The sequence below is a fragment of the Sabethes cyaneus genome, chromosome 3 (genome assembly GCF_943734655.1).
Source record: "Sabethes cyaneus chromosome 3, idSabCyanKW18_F2, whole genome shotgun sequence".
Classification (NCBI taxonomy): Eukaryota; Metazoa; Arthropoda; class Insecta; order Diptera; family Culicidae; genus Sabethes; species Sabethes cyaneus.
The window spans coordinates 53266568-53289179 of NC_071355.1; positions in this window are offsets into that span (position 1 = coordinate 53266568).

Sequence of the window (22612 nt, forward strand, 5' to 3'; positions counted from 1 at the left end):
TTGTATAGAACCGTTTGTATGTATTATATAGAACGGTAATGGCAGTTCGCGGCTTTCATGGGGTGATTTGATTTGGTCCGAACCACACTTACACCTGGACGTCACTGTAATAAGAGGGAGAATGGAACAGATGAAAACGAGAAAATAGAAAAGGAATCAAAAAGAGAAAAAAGCAAAACTGGACTGAAAAAAATAGAGGAAAAACGAGGGGAAAATCGGAATAGAATGAGAGAAAGACGAAGCAGCGGACAAACAAAAGATAAAACAAGACAAATGGAGGTATAGAAAAAGCAAAAATGTGACAAAAAATGTGGTAAAACTGGAGAAAAAAAGAGGGAAAACGATACAAGAAAGAAAACAAGTAGAACAGAGAAATGAATAACGAGCAAGAAAATAGAAACACGATAGAGGAAACAAGGAAACGGGAAAATCAAGTCAAACGGGATATAAGAGGGGAAAGAAATACCGGAAAAATGAGACTCAAAAAGAAGAAAATATGGGAGTTTTTTCTGAGAACCAAAGAAAAGGAAGAGACAAAGAGGAAACATCGAAAATAAAAGAGGAAGAGCAAAGAGAATAAACCTGACAGAAAAGAAGTAAGGGGCCATTCAGATACCACGTGGACACAAAAATGCCAATTTTCAACACCCCCCTCCCCCTCCGTGGACAAGCGTGGACATCGACTCAACCCCCACCCCCCTCGATTGTTTGTCCACGTGGACCTTTTTATTTTCTTATGTGAAATTCTGTGCTCAATTCTGTTTTCAATAGCGTTATTTTGTAATATAAAAAAATTAAGAAAAAAGCTTACGTAAAAGAATGCTAAACTAGGCAAATGTATTTTCTTTTTCGTGGCGAGCTGCATTTGATTGTAAGGAAAAATACAATACACGTCGTGACCTAATTTTAATTAATTCAAAAGGCACAAATGAAATTCTATTCTTCTATTTATTGCAAAAAATGTCGCTTGTCCACGTGGACATTTTCTATACCCCCTCCCCCCATTCGTGGACAAGCGTGGACATTCACGTACCCCCTCCCCCCTCTAAGCTGTCCACGTGGTATATGGATGGCCCCTAAAAATGAAACAGATGAAGACGATAAACGAGAATAAGAGAAGATACAAAGAGTTAGAAAAAGACGAAAACTGGAAACATAGAGAGGAAAAAGGAAAGTGATAAAACGAAAAACCGGAATGAAAATAACAAAAAAGCGAGAAACACAAACAGAACAACAAGAGCAAATCAGGATTGAAAATAAGCAAAAATGAAACAGAAAACGAAGGAAAACAAAACAACAAGGAAATACGGGACCGCAAAAGGAAAGACGACAAAAAAGAGGAAAAACGGAAGGAAAAGGAACAAAAGTGAGAGCGAAAACCAAAAATGGAACAGAATAACAAGTGGAAAAACAGAACTGGAGAAGAGAAAAACGGTACAGAAAAGAAGTAAAACGTGAGAATAAGAATAAAACAAGAAATAAATAAAATTTCTTATAACGATATCCATTTAGTTCGTCACATCACTTTAGTCAAAATCACCCCCGCTCCCCCTTTGTCACATTTTGTCACATCTTCATGACCCACCCCCCTGAAAAAATACGCCACGTCACGGCAAGCCCCCCCCCCCCTGCACAACAAAAATAATTGGAAATAAATCAAAAGAAAACTAAACCAATTTAATTCTACTACGTATGCATATTTATTCTTGACAGATACGTACTTCACCTACGACTTGCAGGCTTCCTCAGTGTCTGTTTTCGAACTACTCGAACTTCAAACATATGGAATGTTTTATAGCTTATATGTGTGAACGTCATTTATTCTTCTAGTATGAACTTTCAGACTTGACAGATATGCTGTACACCACTGAGGAGCTCCTTGAGCATCGTCCTACGGGAGATCAAGAACAATGTTTCCCCTCGATATTATGATATAAGTTGAAAATAAAGAGCTGTTTTCCCGAATACATTTTCAATTTAAAATTTTTTTCATGTGACGTCACATAATTCCGTATCCCCCTTCCCCCTACGTCACAAATCTTCACGATTTTGTTAACCCCTCCCCCCCCCCTTTAAGCGTGACGTACTTTATAGATGGCCCTTATCTAATTTCGTCTTTCTGGCTAGTTTCAAGTCTAATTTAAAACCAATTTCACGTCCAATTTCAAGTTCAATTCCAAGTCTAATTCAATTCCAGTTTCAAGTAAAATTTCAAGTCTGATTTCATATAAACACTTCCAATTCTATTATGAACTCGATTTCAAATCTAATTTAAAGTCAAACTTCCTGTTCAGTTTACTACAATTTTCAATTCAATTTCAAATCCAATTTTAAGTCCGATTTCCGGTTTAATTCAAAGTCAAGGTTCAAGCCCAAATTAGTCCAAATTGAAATTTAATTTAATGTCCTGTGCCAAGTCCGATTTTAAGTCTAATTTATATCTAGTCCTGTTCCACGTTTGATTTCTAGTCTTTCTGCAACTGCACCCGAGAGTTCGGTGTTTGCAACATAATTTGCCATTTTTTGTGTTAAGTAGGGTTTATTTCTTATTCCCGTCGTAGTAAGTTAAGCCATTCTAATTTTCATCATTTGTTGGATCGATTTAATGAATACTCCAAAAGTTCTTGTGCTGATTCGACTAAAACACGCTTACCTTCCGATCCGTGAACTTTGAAATCATTGAAAAGCGATTATTAAAGCATATTATTGAAACTACGCTATTAACTTTATTTCTTAAATTCGTCGTACCGTTTTAAAATCCGTCCATCAAAATCATCGTCCGAACTAAAAATCACAACAATGGTTATGAAGCTAACGCGCATGTCTTTGTGTAGGACGACATGACAACTGTTATTCTGCAAAATTTCTGCAGGTCAGGCAAGTTTTCCTGGCTGTAGAATAACGACAATGCCTTGTGTGAGTTATTTTCATTTATGAGTGGCGGAAATCAACACGATTAGTCGACATTTTCTTCTTCGTCGCACGAAAAAACGTGGCAAATTTGGCTGGAAATATTAGAGAATAACTAGTTTTGTATTGTGTGTCATAAAAATGCTGATATTTTTAATAATTTGTGTTGGAAAGAACGGGAATAGGCAATTACGGCGAAGCAGCAACATACCCTAATAGTAGTTTCGCTATCTTACAATTATTCGATTTTCCAGGCGAAAGCATTCTTCTGATGAGTTGGATGCCCCACCTTTTGTTTGTATCTGGGCACGTTGGTTGGCACAATTTTCTAGACTATCAATATTCCACCTTCGGATTGCTGACTTTCAAATCAACCTTTATTGAATAAATACAACTCCAGAGAGTAATGTTGAACTTATTTCACAGTCGATTAATGCTGTTTTGCATCATTGAACATATGCGTACAGGTGTAGTTGGGCATGAATAAATGAAAAGAAGCTTCGCTAGAAACGTATAACATATCTATATTGGCCATGAACCCATGAGCGATAGTTAGGATGAACAAAATATCTATGTAGAAGTAGAATATACTCGGTCAGTTGTGCTTTGCATCGGCACTCCGACATGGGTTTGCTTGGTTGATTAGATACTAGCAATTTAAAGGAGCAGTTAGAATATTTTCTTGTATTACTACGAGATTAAAAAAAAAATTCAGATGTTATCCGTAATCAACTATGGCTACTAGCTTTAGGAAAAACATCTTTTGGGAAAAAATCTTGTAACAAAAAACTGTACAGTTTATGATTACTTATGATTATGGTATACCATAAGCGTTCTATTTTTTAAAATCAAATAATAATTTAGCAGAAAATCTTTTGGCAAATATTCGAAAAAATTTCCTAACTTTCCCCGTGGTTTCAGTCTGTTAATTTTTATTTTGATTGGTCATCCTAACCTAGCGAAAAACTTTTGTACACACCCCGAGCCGGGTTCCTTTCGAGGTGACGGCGGCGGCGCGCCGGTTCTCCCTAGGTGATGTATACGATGCTTCTAGCAGGAGCAGCAGGAGCTGGGCGCGGCTGATGGGATGGCGAACTTAAACAGATCGACACCGAGAAAAAGGGAGCTCTTATTCCGAGTGGGGGATTAAATTTGTTTACGAGCAGGATTATCAGTCCCAGCCCCGAAACGAAGCATTGGCTGGCGGCGGCGGGGCTATAATAATTACGTACGCAAAGCGAGCGCGAATGAAATGACTTCTCAAGTACCATATCCGTTATAATGAGCTTTGTTAATTGGAACTGTGGATGATATTGTAAAACGGTTGGCTGCGGGTCGGAACAAGGTCTCGTCGCCAGCATCAAGCAACGAATCATAAAACATTTCTGTTTTGTGTGTTTTTTAATTTTCTACAACAATATTGACGAACTCAGTTCTGTAAATAATCAATGCATACAGAAATGATCTAAATATCACTTCACATCACAATCACGAGTGCTCTCTTCCATTCACTCGTTCAAAACGAGATATCAAACTAATATCATCATTATAACTTTCGCTGTCCTTTGTGGTGGAAGTAGTTATGCATATGTTCAATCATTACGTGTGCATCTGTTACGTATAGCAAATCATATCGAACAGTAATAAATTGCTCACAACCCGTAACAGAAGTTAATAAAATGTTACTATGTGTCTCTGATCGGGTGTGCTCGGTTCATCTGACGCAAGGTGAAATTGGCTTCGCATTGGATTGTCATGTTCTTGAATGTACTTGTCATGTTCAGTCGTCTTGGAGAATGAACCCAGGAAGCCCCGAACCAACCGGTGGGCGAGGCGAGGGCTGGGCTGACCATAACCTACATCACTACCTGGATGCTTGTTTCCCGCTTTTCCCGTTCAACAACAAGAAAGTTTCCAATCGAGAGAGTGGAGAACCATTCAAGCACACACATCGTTCTAAACAGTGCCGGGTCCAACTGAGTGTGACTTCGAAATGGGCAATAAATTGCGGAAAGCTGTTACTTCTTCCTGTCCGGGGATCGGCTACAGCACGGTACATAGCATGGTTGACGGTCCAGACAGAGGGGGAGGGGGAGAATATACGCAAGATGTCCTGGGAATATTCAATAGCAGCACTGATGATTGAATTGAAAAATCAATCACACTCGGATCGATGCGCATGCCATGCCAAACGGAAAATCGGAGATGTCTAGCTGTCGGTTGCACATCAAATCTATATCTGTGCAGTGCATACATGATATGTATGTATTTGTATCTGGACAGTTCGACATCAAAGTTTGATGAGTTTACAGCCGGAGTTTGTTGCAGTTTCTCGATTTATTAATATATTCAGTACTAGGGAGGGAAATTGTTTTCCTAACAGGTTCAGTTCAATATGGGTGAACTGATGAATTGCCAATTCTAGTAATATTATTGAAGTGTTGGTTTAGATCTTGCATAAGTTATTTATAAAGTAATTTTAAAATACAAGCACATTTGTACCAAATGTTAATTTCAAGATTTTGTAGTGGTTTTGTTACCTGAAAACTTTTGGGAGGTTTCAAAATTTTTATATGTGCTTTGGTACATATACAATAGCTTGACGATTGGCTCATCAAAGTTCAACAACAATAAATAACATTATTGCCCAAACAACCCGCACACCCCGAAACTTACTATACTTTCATACAACCCAATCTAATACACAAGAAAAACACAAGAATATAAATAGTTTCGCAGGACAATCGATAGTCATTTTTTGGTCCGTCCACGAATCGGATTTGCGCTGTAATTGAGCTAATTATTGAAAACGATTTTCATGGCATTTTGTGTATTGAAGTTTTCTTATATAATGATCGATTAACCGGATAGTGATTCGGACTCAGCCTAATGAGTGACGCCATTGCACAGTGGTCAACTTTAAAAAAAACGCGGACATTAGCAATTGGGTAAAAAATGCGCAATTTTTCATGGGTGGTGTCTTTTTTTTCTTCAAAAAGTTGCAGAACATACTAAAATAAGCAATTTTGCCGAATAAAGTAACTATCTATCTCTTACCGATTGCGAAATATAATGATGTGTTAAAAAGGAGCGCCTAAAAATCAATTATGCTCAATAACTTTGCACACGATTTTTTTACTGATTTGGAGAGTTCTCTAAAGTTATTTAGGATGTTGAAATACACATTTTCATTGAAGACTGTTTGTCGCAAGGACGCATATTTAATAAGTTATAAAATAAATGAAAAAAAATTGCATTATTCGATTTTTTTTTGAATTTCGGGCGGCTTCGCACAAACCAGACATCCAATACGTGAAAGTACTATATTTTATCTATAAAAAAATATTTGCATTAGGAGCACTCTTAAGAAATCTCATTAAAAAATAAAAAATGTGTTATTTTTTAATAGAATTTATATAGCTCGTTAAGGAAAAGAGATAGAGAGCTACTGTATTTAACAAAGTTGCTTATTTTAATGTGTTCTACAACTTTGCTGAAGACACCATACCTTTTTGAACGCATTAAAATAAACGAAAATTTGTATCACCCTAATGAAACCACCAAAATCACAATAGTTTGCTATCACGCAAAAATGAGTTATTTTTGAGGCATGGTGTCTTTGGAGAAGTTTGATAATAAAATATAGCGCACCTTTCTGCACTATTAGAGGGTGACCGTGAATTCACCTATTAGGGCGATACGAACCTTTGTTTTTTTAAATAAATTAAAAAAAAAATTCTTCAATAAGTTGCAGAACATACTAAAATAAGCAATTTTGCTGAATAAAGTAACTATCTATCTCTTACCGGCTGCGAAATATAATGTGTTAAAAAGGAGCACCTAAAAATCAATTATGCTCAATAACTTTGCACTCAATTTTTTTATTGCTTTTAAATGTTCTACAAAGTTATTCAGTATGTTGAAATACATATTTTCTCTGAAGACTGTTTTTCACGAAAATGCATATTTAATGAGTTATAAAATATTTTATCAAAAGTTAACACATTTTTCAATTGATTTTTCTGAGATTCCTTTGAAGTGTTCCCGACGGAAATATTTTTTTTATAGATAAAATATAGTACTTTCACCTAATGGTTGTCTAGTCTGTGCGAAGCTGCCCGAAATTGAAAAAAATTTTTTTTTTGAGTATTGCAAATTTTTTTTCATTTATTTTATAACTTATTAAATATGCGTCCTAGCGACAAACAGTCTGCAGTGAAAATGTGTATTTTAGCATACTGAATAACTTTATAGAACACTCGAGATCAGTAAAAAAAATCGTGTGCAAAATTATTGAGCATAATTGATTTTTAAGCGCTCCTTTTTAACATATCATTATATTTCGCAACCGGTAAGAGATAGATAGTTACTTTATTCAGCAAAATTGCTTATTTTAGTATGTTCTGCAACTTACTGAAGAAAAATTTTTGTTTTGAAATTTATTTATAAAACAAAGGTTCGTATCACCCTAATAGGTGAATTCACGGTCACCCTAATAGTGCAGAAAGATGTGTTATATTTTATTATTAAACTTCTTTGAAGACATCTACTTCAAAACTACGCATTTTTTACCCAATTGCTGATGTCCGCGTTTTTTCAAAATTTGATCACCGTGCATTGTGGCGAACCGAATAATAAAATGGATTTATGTGCTAACAGTATCGTTCCCCATCCAGCTCTACCTCGTCACCACCATCGTTTGGACTCTCACGTTTTAATGGTAAGTCCCAATTTCGCTGCTTCCCGTAAAAAGGCTAAAGGCCTCTTCCATTGCTCTACGATTGATCCCGATGATATCGACGTCATCCGCAAAACCAAGAAAAATGTGAGATTCCGTGACGATAGTCCTGTTCCTTTCCACGTTTTCTCTTTGTATTGCACCTTCCAACGCAATGTTGAATAGGAGGTTAGAGAGTTGAAAATTAAATAAAAAGAAAACTTATACAATTTAATTCTACTGTGTATATTTTATTCTTGACAGATACGTATTTCGCCTACGACTTGCAGGCTTCTTCAGTGTCTGTTTCCGAACTTAGATTAAAAAGTGCATCCCCTTGCTTCAGTCCATTCACCGTCACAAAAGCGGCTAAGGTCTGACGCGCTATTCTGATGCATGATTTTGATTTTTGATTTTGATTCAGCGTCGCCCGAATCAGCGTCTTTAGTTTCGTTGGAAAACCATGCTCTTGCATTATCCGCCGCAGCTCATTTCGTTTGACTGAATCGTACGCTGCCGTCCACAAACAGATGATGAGTCTGCAAGTTGTATTCTCGGAATATCTCAAGTAACTGATACAAGATAAACATTTGATGCGACGTGCGGCGACTATCATGAAAACCAGCTTGGTGTACTCGCCGATGAAGGACTTCGCTAACGGTCTCAATCTTCCGAACAGGACCTTATAGGCACCTTATACCGTCCTTCCCAGCAGCCTTTCCGTTTCTCAGATCACTGATTGCCTTCTTAACCTCTTCCTGTGTTGGTGGCTCCACGGATTGGCAATCGCTCACAATTCTTATCTTATTTCTGTTGACTTCCGTGTTTAGCTCTCCATTCAACGACATCTGGAAGTACTCCTTCCACCTGGTAGCTACTGGCGCACCGTGGTATGAAACCCAAATCTAGGTGGACAAAAGTAATTACGCTTAAACCGTTAGTCCTAGGTATGAAGTATCTTCGGAGAAAATTTGTTATTTCAACTTCCGCATTTTTTGCTGTATTAGGGCATTAGGGCATTACGGTGACCATCATAGTAGGTGTGTGCAAAATATAAACTTTTTTATGGTTGAAGTTAGCTGAATAAAATGTTCCCCAAAGTTAAAGAACATTAAATTTTGAGTAACTTTGCTAAAGAAATGAATACCCTATCTTTTATGGTTGATGGACTGGGGCAATTTAAAGTTTTTTGGTCGGGTGGACCTTAAAAATCCGTTTTTCCTTAATATCTCCTTTCGTGTTCATTTCTCACAAATCATGCCGTCTGAGTACTTTCACATCCATTGAAAACGCACAATTTGTTTGAAGGAATCAGGTCGCTATCTCCTTCGGTTCTGAAGCTACAGACAGTTTTTTTAAAAACATATGCTTTTTTCAAATATTAATAACGGTAAAACTGCTCAAAAGCAGCACATGAAATTTTGTATGGATGTTTAGTAATATATTGGCCACCGAAATTAATTGAGATCGCATCGGTCCAGGTCGCCCCTTTTTTTGCTAGACCGTATTGAATATGAAGTGAAAATTACCGTTTTACTTTACTTACTCACAATTTTTACGGTAATAAGATGGATTAAAAAACAAAAATTTTTATTTGTATTTTTTATTTGCATTTTTTTTGCATGATTAAGTTAAATACAAATATTTAGATTTGTTGAACTTAGCAGCTTAGAATTGTTGAACGCTAGCTGTCATTAACTCATTTTTTTGAATTTGCGACTTGGTCCAGTCTGATTTAACACCGATTATATTTGATGGCAATTCGTGCAACATTCTTAAAGTGGCGCAACATTAATAAAACGGATTCGATTTCTTCGTCTTCTTGATATCTATTTATAGACACCTCGAAGCAAAAACTAACAACCCCGAATGAGCTATCGGCCAAACTATATAAGCATTTAACCTTTCTTCATTCAAGAGTAGTTCTGGCACAAAGGTTAAGACTATTGCATTATGTGCGATGTGTCGTGAGTTCATTCCGGGTCGAGGCCGGAGCGATTTTTGAAAATGAATAAAAGTTTTTTTCTGTGCTATTTGTGAATGTTCCTCGATAAATAGTCGTACTATTTTTGGCAATTTAGCCGAAATAAAATGTCGATATAGCAGATAAAGGCAAAGAAGTCAAAACCTGTAACAAATATCATAACAAATTTTGATATAATTGTGTTCAAAACATAATTAATTATGTTACATTTTTGCTACTGCTGCTAAGAAGTTCTGATAGAATTTTTGATATTTTAACTACTTACGAGACCAAAATTATAGCAAATGATGTTAGAAATACCGTCATAACATAATATCATGATTTGTTATAATTTTGTTATGTTTGTCTGATCGGGAAGTGTTACCCGTCAATCAAGACACGATCGATCAGATAGCTAAATCCCCGATTTGGATGCCTCCAGGTGTGTATGCGAATATTCAGACGTGGTTACTAGCCTCAGACTGTTACCGTTGGTCAACAGATGAAGGCTATGGCTTCCAATGACAGAAAGGAAGATGAAGATTTCATATTCAGCCGCTCGCTGCGAGACAAACGCTATTTGAGCCGCCCCACACCTAGGGAGCAGTCGCTCAGGTTTGCTCCTTCTAGCTTAGCTGCTCCAGTATTTACATGTGAAGCGACCCTCATTTCTAGTCCCCGCTGTAACGCTATATTTTCGCGTTTTCATCTAGCCGAGCCCGGATGAATCAACCCCGGTCGGCTAAGAACATAAATTCCGCATTCTATTCGTTTGCCCGCGCCGGTCAGTGACTCTAGCTCCCTGATTATCATAGATGTCAAGACTAGAGGAGTTAAAAGAGGATATAGAACGGGAATATACGAACTTGCTAAAAAGCAAATATAGAGGCAGGACTGCGGAGGGAATAGCATTAAAAAGGCAATTCCTCGAAGAAAGCCTGCAAGAGTTTGAGCATTTAACTGAATCTCTTGAAGAAGTTCTCGAAAATGAACCATGGAACAATCTGACTGACACCTTAATACACTTAAAAAAGTTAGTCAGGGTTTCATTGGGCATATTAGAAGGAACCGTAGTAGTCAGAGATAAAAGGCGAAAAAGGCTGAACTCTGACTACCACGTAGAAGTAAATTTACCCGAAGAAGGGGCAAAAGCGTTAGATAAAACAAAGTTCGAAGACAGCTCGACGCTATCTTCGACATTTATAAATCCCGAAGAGGCGGGTCAAGCATTAGAGGCATTAGAAATACTCGACAAAAGCTTGAAAAATAATTCATTAATTACAAGCAGGTCTGAGGAGATTAAAGACTTCAAAGACAGCAGCTTCAAGATACAAAAAGCAATCGACAGAGTAAAAATGGCAACTCAGCGAGAAGACGGCCAAGACATGGCAGAAAGCTATGTATTCCCTATGGTCACTGCAATTCAGTGCATACCAGAATTTACCGGAAGACATGAAGAACTCGAACCGTTCCTCATGCAGGTGAAGTATTTCGCAAACGAAATACCAGAAAACGGTGATCACACTCCATTGTTAAATGTAGTGTACACAAAATTAAAAGGAAAAGCGTTACTGCGATTTCCGCAACTAAGAGCGAGCACGTGGCCGGAGGTTAAACAAAATTTACTGAAGGAATTCAGTATAAAAAGAAATATCGGCACGTTAATCAAAGAAATAGAGACACTGGCTCAAGGGTCGAATGAGTCTTTTATAAAATACAAATATAGGGCAGAAGAGATGTACGAATGGATCCATAGCCAAGACGTAAATGAGGAATCTTACGCGAAAGCAGCCCTTAGAAGACATTTCTTAGGGGGATTGCAGGACAGTGAGCTTGCGCAAGCGGGAAAATCACAAAGAGACAAGCCATTTCCTGAACTGCTCTCGTGGCTTCAAAAAGAAAGCGAGGAAGCAGAGGAACTGAGAGAAATTAATTCCCGATTAAGAGACGGGCATTGGGACCAAAATGCCAGAAGCTCATATCGAGGAAATAATAGGCCCAAAAATAATAACACACAATATCAGGGGAATAGAAATGAGTACGCCGGCAATAGAAATCCGAATTTTCGAAATGGCTATTATAATAACTATAACAAAAACAATAACGCGTTTAACAATACTGGTAATAGAAACAACTATAACCAGCGATATGAGGGTGACGCAGGATATGGAAATAATAGCGCACCAAATTTCAACAATAACAATAACTACAATAATAGAAATAATTTTTGGGAATATGAGGCACAAAATCCGCAACGAAGAATCCGCAACGGCGGATTTAACAGTAGGCAGGATCGGAATGATCAGGCGTCTCAAAATGACAAACCGTGCTATATGTTCAGCCGGTGTCAAACACCAAGAGACGATTATAGAAGGAAAGAGGCTAGGAATCCTCAATTCATGGCCCACAGAAGGTATGAACAGTGGCCATATAACAAATTCAATCGAGGGCGAAACGCACCAAATTTTAATACCAACTACGATAGTAATCGTAGAGGAAATAGTAATGATAATAATAGAGGACCTTTTACCAACAAAAATGATTATAACAGAAATTACAACAACAATTATAATAATAATAATAATCAAAATTATTACAATCGTAACAATAATTATAATGAAGATAGATACTATAGGGAAAATAACAACAGAAGATATGACAATGATTTCAATAATCATCAATACCAGGGGACCCACGAAGAAAACTGCCGGCAGCAGCCGAGACAACAAAATAGCAGATTTAGTAATTGGTGTGATCAGCAAGATCAACACGCAAGATATAATCAAGGGCCGCGCCCTCAACAAGGGTATATGAGAAACAATCCAAAAAACTAGATCAGCGGGTGTTCACCAATAGAGAGTGGCGAGCACCCCAAAATTGCAATAGTGACGCAATAAATACGCAACAATGTAATAGACCCACAATAGGGCGAAATATGTGCCAGTACATAGGGGTACACAACTATGAAAACAATAACACTTATCATGATCGACAAGTACAATTTGCTCAGAATGATTATAGTTCAGAAGACGCAGAGGGCTCTAAGTACCTGCCAGGGTGTTTTCAAAATAGAAAATGGAGCAACAGCGAATTTCAACGCCACAGGTACGAATGTATACACTGTGGAAAATTATATAAAAAACCTGTCGAATATGACCAATGGCACCCAACGGGAGATGAACGTTGGGAAAAATATATGGCATTCGAGACGGTGGATCATCGAGATTATACCGATGAACCAAGTGGAATAAAAGTTTTAGATGGAAAATCGGCGCATCATGGCGTAAGAGATACGAGCATGTGCGTCGCAAAACGTGTCTATTATACAATTGATCGTCAACTGATGATGACCTTTCTTGGGGGAGAAAAAGAGCGAGCACTCCTGAACATGATTTTAGACTCGGGAGCTTGCGATAATGTGATTACCATTGACGCCGCATTGCGGGTAAATAGATTACCGCGGACGCAGGAAATCACTGTTTTTAACGGAATTGGTGGCGGCAACGTCAGGACATTAGGCATTGTATGGATTGACCTAATGCTCGGTGAGTTAACCTTATCGACCAAATTTCACGTGGTCAACAGCCTGCCAGGAGAGGCAGATGGTATAATTGGTGCAGGTTTTCTAAGAAAACATACCCTGCATGTAGGCAGCAACTTTGATTATATAGTGCTGCAGAGGGAAGTAAACGAAAGAGAAGACCCGAGTCCTAAGGTCATGAAAGAAGCCATGGATCGGTGGGGTTTAACAGACATTAAGGTGGATGATAACCATAATCTAAACTCATTTACCGAACTAAGAGACCGGCGCATTATGGCGAGAGCGCGAGCGCGGGGAGACCTGCAGAGCCAGGCAGCACTTGTAAATAGAAATACACAAGTAATTTACAGTAACAATAGTAATAATGTAAACAATATTAATAGCAATAGTATTAATAATAATAATACCAACATTGCTGGTGGGAGGATTAATACCCCATTCAGAAAAATTTTTAATATAAGTTCAAACGAGAACGCAGGAAACTCGATGAACAATAATTTTGATAGCAACGAGGAGGCTGAAACAACCCTCGAAGGTTTAGACCTAGATTCTAGAATGGATTGCGACCTTCTAGAACACAAACAAACTCCGAGAGCAATCGGGAGTGACAGAATTAATAAATTACGAGAGGCGATAAACTTAGCACACCTACCGGACAAAGATTTCACAGAAATAAAATCAATTTTAGAAAATTTTGTGGACTTATTTTTTTTCAAGGGAGATAGGCTGACCATCACTGATATAGCAGTGCATGAGATAGAGACCTCCTCCAATATTCCTATTAACAAAAGACAATACCGATTTCCAGAAGCCACAAAAAGGCACATTAACAAAGAAATCGAAGAAATGAGGGCGCAAGGCATTATCAAGCCAAGCACAAGCCCATGGAATGCACCAGTGCTGTGCGTACCGAAGAAGCCAGATGCGGATGGTAACAAAAAGTACCGCATTGTGGTAGACTTCAGAGCCTTGAATGAGGTAACAAAACCATTTGTTTACCCTATTCCGCTAATTAACGAAATACTAGACAATGTGGGTGATGCCTATTATTTTTCTTCTATAGATTTGAAATCGGGTTTTTACCAAGTCCCGATTCATCCTAGAGACGCTGCGAAAACAGCATTTTCAACTCCGATGGGGCATTTTGAATTTACAAGAATGCCTATGGGTTTGAAAAATAGTCCATCAACATTCCAAAGGTTGATGAACACCGTTTTATTTGAGAGCGGACAAATTAAAGCGTTCGTTTACCTCGACGATATAATCATATTTGGTGGTAGTGTACAGGAACACAACCAAAATTTATACAAAGTGTTGGAAGCCTTACGTAGGCATAATTTAAAAATAGAGCCGGGAAAATGCCATTTCTTGCAAACCGAGCTCGAGTATCTGGGACATGTTGTTAATAAGGACGGCATTAAGCCCACGGATGCAAATGTTAAGGCAATTCAATGTCTAACACCACCAGCTACCGTGAAAGGCGTTAGATCCTTTCTTGGTACGGTAAATTTTTATGGAAAATTTATACCCAACATTGCCGAGATTCGTAAACCTTTAAACGATCTACTTAAAAAGAATGTAAAATTTGTATGGAGCGAAGAATGTCATCAGGCATTCGAAGAATTGAAAAAAGCATTAATTTCGGAGCCTCTTTTAGTTAGGCCGAACTATGAAGATACGTTTGTACTCACTACGGATGCTAGCAAATATGCTATTGGAGCCGTACTATCAAATGAAAAATCAACAAACCAACCAATTGCTTTTGCGAGTCGAGCACTTATAGGTGCCGAAACTCGATATCATATAATAGAAAAGGAACTACTTGCCATTGTATGGGCAGTAGACTATTTTAAACACTATATTTACAATCAGCGGTTTATAGTGTACACTGATCATAGACCGCTGGTGTCAATCTGGAGATTGAAGGAAACCTCTCCAACACTCACGCGATTACGCCTTAAACTTCAAGGGCTTGAATGCGACATACGCTACAAGCAAGGCCGCGAAAATATTGTTGCCGATTTTCTATCGCGCCCGTATGCAAACGAGCCTGAGACAACCGAACAAAATAAAGTGAATCAAATTGCAGCCGTAACCAGGCTACAGCGCCGGCAGCAAGCCGCGCAAAGTGCGCACGTCAGCGGCAACGCCGGTGGCATACAAGACTTGGCAAATATCGATATTTCAGATAGCCAAAACATAAATACTGCGATCAACGACGTAGGTATTACATTCGAGGAGTACAAAGAAATTTTGACGCAAAAACCACTTTGCGAAGATAAAATAAAATTTACGAGCACAATTGTGGGGAAAAACGCAAACACCCCCAATTTCGTGATTTTAAACAGCCGTACAGCCCATAGTGAGCTGTCGAAGCTTTGCGACTTACCGCACGGCATGAAAGACTACATAAAAGATGATGTAGTGCTTATCCCAGATAAGAAAATATGGGGTATGATTTTGGAGGGAAAAAGCAACTCCATGACAGAGTGCAACAAATTTTTCGAAAAATTTGCACGAAGTATCCAAGTAGGGGAAAAGTTGTATGAATCAGAGGAAATTATCAATATCACCTCATTTAGAAAAATTAGGCAACAAAATATTATAGATATAATAACGTTCTTCGCTGGGCTGTTTGAAAAAGATTTTGTATTATTCAACGCCGATAGTGAGCGAATTAATGTATCAGCAGACCAGATCGAAACGATACTGCATGATTTTCATGATAGTCCACTTGGAGGACATGTAGGCGCTAAGCGGATGCGTCAGAAAATTGGATCCTTGTATACCTGGGCGAATATGCGCCGGGATATTGAGAATTACGTAAGGCAATGTGACTCCTGCCAGAAAAATAAAATTTGTAAATCAAATAAAATTCCAATGAAAATAACAACTACGGCCGCAGAACCGTTTGAGAAATTATTCATGGATATTGTAATACTACCCGAGTCAGATTGGGGTAACAAATATGGACTAGTCATGCAAGATGACCTGACGAGATTTTTAACAATTGCGCCGATGGCTAATCAAGAAAGCATAACGGTTGCACAAACCTTCGTAGAAAATTTGATCTGTAAATTCGGAGCCCCGTTGGAAGTAGTCACCGATAATGGAACAAATTTTGTTAGCACACTAATGAAAGACGTGTGCAAAATTTTGAAAATTAAGAAAATAACCACAAGTCCGTACCACCCACAAGCGAACTTGGTGGAGCGATCAAATCGCGAGTTAAAAACCTATTTAAGGCAGTATGTTGGAGGAAAGCCCCACACATGGGACCAGCACCTGCCCTTTTTTACGTTTGAATATAACACAATGGTGAATTCATCAACAGGATACACACCGTTTGAACTAATGTATGGTCGGAAAGCTAACATTCCGTCATCAATTTATAAACGTCAAAATGAAGACGATTTGAATTATAACACATATATACAGGAAATGAGGAGCATATTTTTTGAAATGCACCACACCGCGAAACGAAATTTAATATTGTCCAAAGAAAAACGGAAAGAACTATATGATCGAAATGCAAATAATTGGCAGCCCATGTGGGGCGATTTAGTTTTAGTTAAGACTGTTCCGACAGGAACAGGACAAAAATTACAGAATAACTGGCGAGGACCATATGAGGTGGTCGAATTACCGAGTGAAATGACGACGGTAATTAAAAATGGGAACAGATTGGAAAAAGTACATAACAATCGTCTAAAACGATATTATGATTAGCAAAGTAAACAACTGTATAAAGAAATTATAAAAGATAGTAATTAAAAATAATCAATGTACATATGTATATATGAAAAAAATAATATTTTTAACTTTCGTTCTAACCATATTTGGTATACATTTTTATTGTAAATTTGCACTAACCATTTTTTTTACGTAATACGGAACTTGTAATTTGCCTTTAGGGTTAAGACGATTTTTTTTTCCATTTTACTTATTAGAATTACGAAAAGACTCGTATAGTACAAAATACAGGTCTACATACATAATTTTGCATAAAAACAATGGGTTCTCTCTAGAGGACATTTAGAAGAATGGAGATAGGGTAGTCCTTTTCATTTTCATGATAAAAAAAAAAAAAAAAAAAAAAAAAAATCTAATTACACTCGCATTTACCGAAAATTTAACAAGCAATATTTTATAATATTCAATTTTTAATTTTAAGCAAAATGAAGTAATGACGGGTAAGATGAGTATCAGTTTTTTTTTAGATGGTTCAGAAGTGTTATCAGCAGGGTGCTGATTGCCATTTTTTTAAGTTTACAGGAAAATAACAGGAGGACAAGGAGAAATATCACAAGGAAGACATTGAACAATTTTTTTTTGTCGGTTATTTTTTTTTCTCATTACAGCCAAGATAAAGAGTAGAGAAGAGTCTGGAAAAGACCTCTTTAAATAAGGGTATTATAAAGAAAACAGTAAGTATTCATGGGATTTGAAAGGAATAAACAAGAAAAAGATATAAGAAAGAACGGCGCCTGGAATTGAGAATTATGGGCTATTTTAAAGAATATTAGTAAAAAGAAATAACACGACGACGAACACTATGAAATAAAGGGACAATGGACAGAGTATTTAAAAGAAAAGAAAAAGCGGGTTTTTAACTAAAATATGAAAAAAGGGCGAAAAAGGCACTACATAGGAAGCTAGAACACTATGTGGGTACAAAAAAAAGTAAAGTTATCCGGCACAAGGAAATATGAAGTAATGAAACTACACGGATTTGGTACATAGATAACATGAGACACTATGTGCTGATAAAGGGGCAATAAAGATACCTTTTTGTTATTGTTGGAGAAAGGAACATTATAAAGGACGACATTAGACTGTGGGGGAAAAGGATGTTAGGACCAAAAAATCGAAACGATGGTAGAATCTCCTGAAGAGGACTTTTGAGCAAGACGGCCAAGAAGACTGTTGAAAGCCAAATACCAGTTAGCCGAATGACTGGGGTAAGCAAGTGTGTGTGAATGCGATGAGTAAATGGACGGGTTTCGGCGCCTGGAATGAATGTAAGCATGACTGACAGTTCTACCAAGGCATATTGCCGGAGTTTTCAGGCTAGGTGGACGCACCTACAGAGGGAGAGGGGAGGAGATGCAGATACTGCATAACTAAAGTGGGGGTAGTTGGAAAAAAATAAAAAGACTTACACGATCGAAAAGATTTGGGAGGAACAGATAAAAATAATATGGATTGGAAATCCCGCATACACGTTAGAGTATGAATGAAAAGCTTAAAGCACGATGTTAGTAGAGACAAAAATGTTTTCATTGACGTATTTGACGAGTTTATACATCAAGGCATTATTAAATAAACACACGACCACCCGGAAGGAAAGTCGTTGAAATGGGAGAAAAAGCTCTTTTATATCGCGAACTATTGGAAGTCGCTAAAATGGGGCGAAGGGTAAAAGCTTCGCGATAAATTAAATAACGAAGGTAAAAGAAAATAATGATTTCTGAACAAAACGACAGAGTGGATAAGAAAAAGGTACCGGCTAGGAGAGTAACTAAAAAGAAAACAAATATGAAATATCTTTTTAGGCAGGTAACAAAGAGTTAGTCTCTCTCTTTGCACCTTGGCGCGAGAAACAGAAAGGGTATAATAATAGAATAAAAAAAAAAAAAAAAAAAAAAAAAACCACCAAGCTAAATAAACAAAATCAATTACGAAGAAGAAAATAAATCAAATAAACAATTAAATCAAAATAGACTTCTTGAAGTAGCTATAAGTATCAGCAGAAACCGAAAAAGAGAACTGGGTCTTGAAGTGATTATGAAAAAGTCTTTAAAACTAGGAGCAGACAAATAAAAATACTAAAAATGAAAATTACGAAAATGAACGAATATTACCAACAAAGAAGAAGACGATTTAGATAACATGACCCATCGCGAAATTATGTGAGGCAGTCCGCGGCAGCCACTTGTTAATAAAAGCGAAGTTGCTATAAAAATTCAAAATATTCCTTTTTTTTTCGTGAGTTGCGCGCCGACTGAGGATTTAGGAAGTGATTATAAAAATGTATGAATATTTTCCCCGACGGAGCCAGGAACCCGGAGGCGGTGAACGCACGCCGCGGAAGGCGGTAGCCATCAAAGCCCATAGCAAGGCGGGCTTTTTATCCGAAAGAAGCTGTAGTAAGTGGTCGAAGGGCAAAACAACGAGTCAGGGAACGATTCGCAGGCGCAGAAGACAAAGACGATGAATCAAACACACTAGATGAGATACCCATGGGATCAGCAGTAGACGTAGAGGCGACGGAAGTCAAGCGGTTCAATTCGACCTCAGCAAATAAGTCGAACACCGCGAGGAAAGGTCCAAATAAACAATACCCATGCACGAAGAGCGCGCACGGCTAGCGCGAGCAGCAGATAACCAAACAGCAAATAAACCAACAATCCATCATCACCACGCGGGCGCGTGGACGGCAGAAATTAAAATCATTTTTCGAGAATCCGTGACAGCCACAGTCTAAAGGCGAGTCAACGGCAAAAATCCAAACACAGAACGTAAAGTTAAAACCGCGACACTCCAAAGTACCATAGAGTCGGTTCGCGTGGAAAAATACAAGCAGAGCATTTTTCATGCTATTACACTTGCATGACGGGAAGCATAAACCCGCTCATGCCATCTTTCATACATACGAATGTGCGGAGAGGCGACATCCTGAGCTGACGACGACGTACGGTACACCAACCCGTCCAAATAAACAGTTGATAGAACCGAAATACCGTTAAACATTATTGGAGTAGGTTCTGGACACCAGCGACACCAGTTATTTTCGCTGATGCAACAAGAAAACGTATACCATATGACTGCACAGTGGAGCAGTAGGTCAGGGTTGCACAGCCAAGGCAACCTGACTCCCTGATGAGGACCCGAAGCAATTGACGAAGTACGACGAGGGGACCTAAGAGGCGAGGAAGCACGACGACCACAGCGAGGCAGAATTGTTTCGACTCCGCGATTTGCCCCGACACCACTATACTACGGTACGAGCCTTTAATCACGGGAGAGAAACGTAACCAGCAACGATATGATGAAGCGAAAGACGAGACGAGGGAGACACCAGAAGCCATTCAACATGGTTTCGAAGCAGTGGCAAATATTACGATTATTCAGTTTTTCTATGACTTTATTATGTTCTACTTTAAAAAAAAAAAAAAAAAAAAAAAAAAATAACTAGTTTTTTTAGCAGTGGCAAATATTATAATACGCAAACGTTATTCAGTTTTCCTATGACATTATTATATTCAATTTTTTTTTCTCTAATAACATTATAACATAACAACATTACGAGATAGGAACCCGGTACCATTAATAGATCAAATTGAGGAATGGGGCTAAATTGGCCATAAGAGGCTTTAGCACTTATCAAAAGACAAGTCGAATATATATACGTAATTGAAAACCATAACAAACATACTGTTTCCACCTGACGTAGAGCTCCTCCACCGCGCAGAATTTAATCTTATCTGAATATGCCCAATTTTACTTACCGAATTGCTGCGCCTCTCCTGCAGAGACGCACAGCAAGCTTCTGAGGGTGGGGAAGTGAAGCGACCCTCATTTCTAGTCCCCGCTGTAACGCTATATTTTCGCGTTTTCATCTAGCCGAGCCCGGATGAATCAACCCCGGTCGGCTAAGAACATAAATTCCGCATTCTATTCGTTTGCCCGCGCCGGCCAGTGACTCGATCGAGCGACGGCGCCGGTAGGGCAAAATACTTCCATGAAAAGCAGCCCGTGTTGCACCATTCTAGGTTAATGAACGCGCAAGTTTCTTAACCTGCCGTAACGAACGTTTTGCCGACTAAGGCAAACAACGAAGCGCGGGACGGTTTGTTGACAAAAAACAAAGTTCCCGCGCGAGGGGTAAAATGTATGCGCGAGAGAGAAGCTCAACGGACAGCGTGAGGTCTGCCGCTAGGCAGAATAGGACGGAACTACCTCGAGGAGGAGGAGTTTCCTTAGGGCGGAAATCATTTTTTTAGCAAGTAAGAAGTACCGATTGTAAAGTAAGTTTTAAAATAAATGAATTCGGATTTGGCACGCTGACCCGTCTGGTCGGTAGTGCGGATTAACTACTGTTTTTTTATTAATCGTCCTATTCACATGAAGCATTTCCAGGTATGGCCATCGACCGTCATCATTGACTTAAATAATCGAGGAGACGCTTTCATATCCAGTGTAAGTAGAAAACGTAAATATTGATACTAAAGAAGATCTCACGTCGGGATCGAAATACTTATTTATCATATGATACTATGATAGTAGAATTAAAGGATAAAATTAATTTTTGTTTTCTTTCTTATCTTTTCAGGTTTTCTACTAAGACGCTCAAATAAACAATGGTTAAGAAAAAGACCGTCTGTGCAGAATTAAACACGAGAAGTGAGGAAGCTTTACAATCATGAACGATAAGTTAACTGTTACTGAGAAAGCTTTCATGATGATGCGAACACCACAAAAAAAAATACGAAAAATACAGTATTTTTGATTCTAAACCAAGTTGAATCTAAGAACAGACGAATCATGCAAGTACGAGACGCTGTGTAGGAAGAAGATGTAGTGCCAAATTCTAATTGGAGCACCAAACAGTTACAATTGAAGACCATAGAAGCCGCCCATGCTGAATTGAACAATCTGCAGATGCAAATGTTTATGCTGAATGTTGATGATCGTGCAAGAGAACAATCGGAAGCTGCATATATAGGTTTCGAGCGGCTCAATCTACTAGTACGCCACCTGTCTGTCATGAACCACCTTTCAAAGTTCCACTGACTACATTCGACGGGTCATATGAGAATTTTTTTACCATCTTCGTAATTCTTTAGTTGACAAGGCGGCGGGAATCATTGACCAACAAATCAATTATAACAATGACAGTGCCGCAGCGTGGGCGATACTAACCACTCGGTTCGAGGATCGGCGGTTAATCATTGACAGACACGTCTATGCTCTCTCTGATCTAACTAGACTCTGAATAAAATTGCAAACGATCTTCGCAAATTGATTAATATGTGTACGAAAAATGTCGATGCGCTGAAAAATATTTTGTATTGCTCGTCGAAGGTCTATATGCATCTTAGTCGCATAGCTTCACATCAGGCTGATGAAATTCGTATGGCATGGGAGATCGTACGAGAGGAAAAGTTAGCTAATTGCTCGGCTACCGTGGAATTGATGCATGAAAGGTGTCGAATTCTGAAGAAGATACTTCCAATGATCACCCAAAAATACACAATTTGATTAAGTTTTGATTGTTTGATTTGATTGATTGAACCCTGTATAAAAACAAAAGGCTGAAGTGTTTCACTCGTTTTGTGTTATAACTGAGGTTGTTTATACATGGAAATACATCCCTTCGAAAAAGAACCCTGCAGATATTGTGACACGCAGCCTGTCGCCGGCGAGTCTGTTATCGTCAGCATTGTAGTGGAATGGTCCGCCGATGATGAAAATGGAT